This window comes from Hylobates moloch, unplaced genomic scaffold, assembly GCF_009828535.3.
Source record: "Hylobates moloch isolate HMO894 unplaced genomic scaffold, HMol_V3 SCAFFOLD_2, whole genome shotgun sequence".
In the NCBI taxonomy this organism is placed as follows: Eukaryota; Metazoa; Chordata; class Mammalia; order Primates; family Hylobatidae; genus Hylobates; species Hylobates moloch.
This window is the reverse complement of record NW_026652277.1, coordinates 165,695,795-165,702,057: the sequence shown is the minus strand read 5'-3', so window position 1 is coordinate 165,702,057 and position 6,263 is coordinate 165,695,795. Positions and strand designations below refer to the sequence as shown.

The window sequence follows — 6,263 nt, the reverse complement described above, 5'->3', positions numbered from 1 at the left end:
CTGGGCGACAGAGCGAGACTCCGTCTCCAAAAAAAAAAAAAGAAAAAGAAAGAGAAATGAAGGGTGCACCCAGTTCGTTGTGTGTGATTTGGCATCAGCTCAGAAAAGAAGGCCTAAGATGCGACTAGAATCACGTGAGCTGGAATGCAATCAGTTACACTGTGCTCTGCTCGAAAGACCGTGGGAAAGATTGGGAGAGGGAAAATTTTGCAGTGTTCATTCCTCACTGTCTGGCAGAGATGCTGCAACAGGAAGGCAGGAACCTTCTGGTCACCAGCGATATGCTCAACTGTGGGATGACTCATTAGCGCTCGCCGTGGCTGGCATGAGGTGTCATTCAGGGTCACCTCTCTCCCCGTGAGTGCTCAGGCCCCACTCACCAAGCAACCTTCTAGCCACAAATTCAACTTCCCCAGCCCAGGACATGCTGGAGAACTGGAAAGGAATATTCTGGCCTTTACAAAATGTTCTCACTAAATACATAGCATCCTTTTGATACCTCAGGCACCTGTAAGGCCCCAATGCAAACACTTCTGAAAGTGCCGTGACAACACTGAGTCTCTGGACCTGCCAAGTCGAGAACCAGATGTTATACTTTGGAGACTCCACTAAAGCAGGTCTCCCCTGAGACCCAGGCCCCAAGCACCCCCATGCTCCTGAAAAGGGTTCCTTGTTGGCTTGGTTTTTGTGCCTATACCGTCGGTGGCTTGGACATCACCCACTCCCCACCACCCAGCGGGGAAGAGAGGCTGAGTCAGCCTTCCAAGGTCAAGGCCAGTGAAGCTTTCCAGCAGTCAAAAGGCTGCAGGGCTCAAACAACAACCAGAATAAGGGGTCCGTCTCTTGCCTCAGGGGCCTGTTCCAGTTATATGACGTTTGCCATGAAACTCAATATTCACTGCCTAGCAATGAACATAGAAACCGAAGTACTAGATTGGGGATTCCAGGGACTTCTTCCAGTCCAACTTCTTGGCGATATCAGAGTATTGAATCACTGCGATCTAATAGGCGGATATTTTTGTTTTATTGGCTTCTAGAGCAGAACCTTCCATCCCAACCCTGGCAGCCACCTGGGGACATCCAAGTTTTGCTCTTTGCACAGCCGACTGTGTGTGAGCACAGGTGAAAGTGACCACGGGCATAGAAAGAAAGAAAATTCAATGTTCCTGAAGAGTAGATGGATCCTGAGAGGGCAGTGACGGTACAGTGTGGGCTGCATGGCCGTGAGCTGGCTTGTCGGTTGTTTACACGTAACTCTGCCTTGTCCCCCCAAAAAATTGAGAGCCCTGGAACCCATTTATACCCACTTGCCTTCAATATGTTATATCCCAACTGTTTTTCTTTCAATCTCTGAACCTACATTTTTCACGCTCACTAATGAAACTCAACTCATTTTGTTTCTAGAGACAGAGCCAAATCTGGTGAAGCAAACTCATTCAGGAAGACTGGCAGGAGGGACCAGCCAGCCTCCGAGAGAAAGGAAGCGGATGGCGTGTCACAGTGGGAAGAGCCTGGGACCAGGGTCTGAAGGCCACTGATAAGGGGACCCTGGGCAATTCACTCTTCGCTGAGCCAAGGTTTGCTCATCCATAAAATGAGGGGCTGGAAACAGCTGATTTCTAAGTTCCCTTCAGGTTCCATGATGGTTGGGTAAGGACCCTTGTCTTGAGAGTCAGGAAGGCCTGGCTTCTGATCTCTGACTCCATCACTAGCTGTGTGACTCAGGCAAACTTACTTAACCTCTCTGAACCTTTTTGTTATAAAATAAAAGTGGTGACAATCATATCATAATCAACACATATTATAATAACAAAATATTATATATAAATAGTACAATCATATCATAATAATGCGGACTGGATGAAGTAAATGTACATATGGTATTTAGTGATGTGCCTGGTGTAGTGTAAATCCTAAATACCGAACAGCAAAAACAGCCATGAGTCTGTGTTTTCCAAGGCTTATGTCAATGTTGACAGAGTCCCAGATGGAGCTCGGGGTGTAATCAGGTAAAAAGTAACAAAGCACTAACAGCTTAGGGAATGGTGTGAAATGTTCAGAAATGAATGTTTAGAATGAAACTGACTTACTACCAGCTCCGACCCTGGGCCCTGCCTGTCCTGACAGGTGTGGACGCCACCACCACCCTCACAGCTGTGAAACATCTTTCCTACGGCCATATCAGTGGCAACTCTTGAGAGTTTAGTGTGCTTTTAAGAAAGCTAATGACACTAAGAGGAGGAGAATGGTGCTGAACAGTCAATTTTGTTTTCATCTTACAGAGAACAGTAAGCTATTAAGAGCAATCTGCTCAACAGCGAGACGTCACGAACAAGCTGAGCCATCTTCCCTGGTGTCCTCGGCTAAAGACTCTCCTTAGAAATAACAGCATTTGCCAGACGTTTATGCAGAAGTGGATGCATTATTTAACAAGTCCCGTATTGTTTATTCTGGAACACTGATACGAGAGAGTGATACACATGCCTTTTTCAGTGTTCCCAAATATTGGGGATTTTGTTTCATGTCTGGGTTCTTTTGAACTGTTGTCACTGATAATGAAATACTAATTGTATATAAAGGCAGAAACATGCTTTTCCTGAGGTTAGGAAACAGATGCAGCTGGAATCTGTAAAATAAATAATTTCTCAAATAATGACAGGAACATTTTCAGAGTATATGACGTAGTCTACTCCTACATTCTGATGAGTGTACAGATTAGAAACTACAGATACTGGAAGACAGATATATTTTTATCTGTTTTGACGAGTTTACCCATTTCTCTCCCTCTCTTTTTTTTTCTTTCTTTCTTTTTGTGGAGAACTGGGACTTGCTATGTTGGCCAGGCAGGTCTTGAACTCCTGGGCTCAAGCTATCCTCCCACCTCTGCCTTCCTTAGTGCTGGGACTGCAGGTGTGAGCCACTGCACCTGGCCTCGCTCATTTCTAAATAAGCAATTTATTGTTGCTCTTCTTCCCAACAAAGTGTGCGTGTGTGTGTGTGTGCACGCATGAACTGTGAGCCATGGACTACGCTTAACACAGTGCAGAACGTGGCTCTGTCTTTGAAGGATGGACCACTCCCATCCTAAGGCGGAAAATGGCCAAATTAAAAGCAGAGCTGGTGATGAGGACTACCAGAGGGCTACGCGGCCGTGAGCTAAGGAAGGGGCTTCTCAGGAGGGCAAGTTAGCCCTAGAGAGGGTCCCCCAGCGGCATCCAGGGCCAGCCAGGGCCATGGACCCTGAGCCAGGATGACTGGGTTCAAATCCTGGCTCCACACTTACTTGCCATGTGACTTTAACAAGTTATTAACCTAACCTCACCCTGCTTGAGTTTCCTTCACTCTAACATGAGGATAATAATTGGACCTACCGCAGGAGGGAACTGCAAGAATTAAATAATACATATAAAGCATTTACGACAGTGCCGTCACTATCCTTCTCCAGGTAGGCTCTTATGACCTTTTCAACCGTTCCAGTTCATCACTTCCCCATTTCGAGCATGTTGTTCATGCTCCAGTTCTAAGAAATCAAGACCACTGAGCAGCACAGCCAACACCTTCTCTCCCAGCCATCGTGAGTGCGATCAATATCATCAGCATGATTAAAAGCGTATTTATTTATGACATTGTGCTAAGTGCTACACTAACACACACACAGGGGTCCTCTAGAAATTCCCAGCTCATAATGGACGATAATGGTAAATCCAGAGATAGAGCACATGCATTAGGCAAACGTGGAAATTAAATAGGCTGACCATTTCCAATATTTGCAAGTAAATGTACTATTATATAAAAATGTGGACCCGGCGCAGTGGCTCAAGCCTCTAATCCCAGCACTTTGGGAGGCCGAGGCGGGCGGATCACCTGAGGTTGAGAGTTTGAGACCAGCCTGACCAACACGGAGAAACTCCGTCTCTACTAAAAGTACAAAAAAAAAAAGAAAAAGAAAAAAAGAAAGTACCCGGGCTTGATGGCACATGCCCGTAATCCCAGCTACTCCGGAGGCTGAGGCAGGAGAATCGCTTGAACCTGGGAGGAGGAGGTTGCAGTGAGCTGAGATGGCACCATTGCACTCCAGCCTGGGCAACACAGCAAGACTCCGTCTCAAAAAAAAAAAAAAGTTTCCTCATGCACTCTCACCACCACTTACCGTACTCCACGCTCCACTCTGAATAGAATGATTGGCTGTAGTTTACAGATAATGGAACCAGGAAGCAAATAAACTAAAAGAGAAATTCCAGGTGCGGGCGATTCCTCTCCTGCTTCCCGCCCCACAGTTCTGTCTCAGCTTCGCAATAAGCAGCCCCGTCAGCCAAGAGCAAATGGTGGGTAAGCAACTCCATTCTCTTTGCCCCCACGGCAGGGCCCTGGAACCCACACAAAAAGAGCCGGCCTTAGAAGCCGAGTCGGAGAAGGTGCCTACCAAGGAAGAGGAAGAGGATCTGGCTCTGAGGCGGAGGCTGCGGCTGGCGAGGGTGGAGTTGGAGACAGTTGCTTTCTATGATTTTTTTTCTAAGCCACAAAGGTAAGTTATGATGAAACAAACATACATTTTTTTAATGCTGAAAAAAGCATGGGCAAAAACATGGGCAGGAAGCAGCCCCGGTATGGTTACTGAAACCTCTGAAGCGAGGGAGGTGTCTGAGGAAGGCAGAGGCCCTTGGAAACTCGGGGACTGGTGGCCATCCCTGGGCGCCTGCCTGGCGGAGCGCTGCGCAATGAACGCGCCCCATGCTGGGAAGGGGCGTACTCCACGTGGACCCCGGGCCCCTCCCACCTCGCTCATCCGCGCTTCCTCTCTGCCCACCAGAGATCTGCATTTGCTTCTCCTTATGCAGACTGCAAATAAGGAGGCAGGTGGAGAAAGAAAAATCAGCAGAGGCGACTGAGAAAGAGAGGTCAGAAGGTAGGGGGAGACCCTGGAAGAGCAGCAGCAAAGAAGTTGAGAAAAGAAAGTTCCAGAAGAGGGCAGTGGCCCACCTGTCCAGCGCTGAGGGGCTTGGTAAGACATGGCCTAGTGGGTGTCCTGGGGTGGGCAAGTTCACCCATGACCACACCAGGATGGCTTCATGGAGCAGTGAGCATGGAAGGCTGCCTGCAGAGGGGCCTGTATGGCAGGGGTCAGTGAGAGGATGAATGAGTATCTGGAATATTCTTTTCAGGGATTTAGTTGTGAGGAGAAGGAGTGAAAATGGGGTGGAAGCAGTGGCAGGTGAGCAGCCGAAGTAGGGAATTTTTTTTTTTTTTTTTTTTGAGACAGAGTCTCACTCCGTCGCCCGGGCTGGAGTGCAGTGGCGCAATCTGGGCCCACTGCAACTTCCAGCCTCCGGGTTCAAGTGATTCTCCTGCCTCAGCCTCCTGAGTAGCTGTGATTACAGGCCTGGCCATCATGCCCCACTAATTTTTGTATTTTTAGTAGAGATGGGGTTTCACCATGTTGGCCAGGCTGGTCTCAAACTCCTGACTTTGGGTGATCCACCCACCTTAGCCTCCCAAAGTGCTGGGATTACAGGCGTGAGCCACCACACCCGGCCACGAAGTAGGAAATTTAACAGAGGAGAGGGAAGTGAGAGCAGAGTGGAGGCTGCAGGAAGAGACATGGCGATGTGGCTCTGGCCTCAGATTCTCCACCTGTCAATTCGAAGTCATGCTACATGCCAAGTAACTAGTATGCCTTCCTTTTCAATTCTTTGTACCCAGTTTGCAAACATTATATTTTTTTAAAGATTATGAACCAATCCTATGAATAAAAAGGAAAGCACTCTATATCCAGAAAACTTGAAGGGCTTAAATAGGCAGTTTTGCACTTTTCACATTCAACTCTATATCTCACAATTTTATTAATTTCAAAATCTGAATATACCTGTCATCAGTATCTGAGATGGCATTTGGCTTGCAGAGCATCTTGGTGAGTAACAGAGAGGGAGTATCTGGAGACAGACTGCCAGGTGTGAATCCAGCTCTGCCGCCTACTAACTGACCTTGGGAAGTCACTTCACTTCTCTGTACCTCAGTTTTCATATTTTTAAAATGGGGACAATAAAGTTGTCCCCGTTAAAAAAAGTTAAGTTCACTATGTGTGTACATATTTGTTAAGCTGTGTCTCACAAAGTGGTTAAGACTCAATATGTGTGTACACATGTGGCAGGCAGGATTCTGAAGAGGTCTCCCTGAGACTCCTCATCTGGATGCTGCTGTGGAAGGGGCTCTGCAGATGCTCCTAAGGTCACCATTCAGCTGATGGTAAGATGGGACATCATCCT

At 47.4% G+C, this 6,263-nt stretch overlaps 1 protein-coding gene across 3 annotated transcripts in view; it reads right to left on the bottom strand.

Annotated features, from left to right (window-relative positions):
- The window catches only part of ZDHHC14 (zinc finger DHHC-type palmitoyltransferase 14), a 316,034-nt gene that overhangs the window by 171,953 nt on the left and 137,818 nt on the right, over window positions 1–6,263 (bottom strand). The window contains exon 1 of one of the 3 annotated variants that reach the window (XM_058435626.1): window positions 4,151–4,167. The exons of the other annotated variants lie outside the window; for them this stretch is intronic. The gene's annotated coding sequence lies outside the window, so the exon portion shown is untranslated. Of the gene's footprint in view, window positions 1–4,150; window positions 4,168–6,263 lie in introns of those variants that run through there. 3 annotated transcript variants of the gene reach the window in all.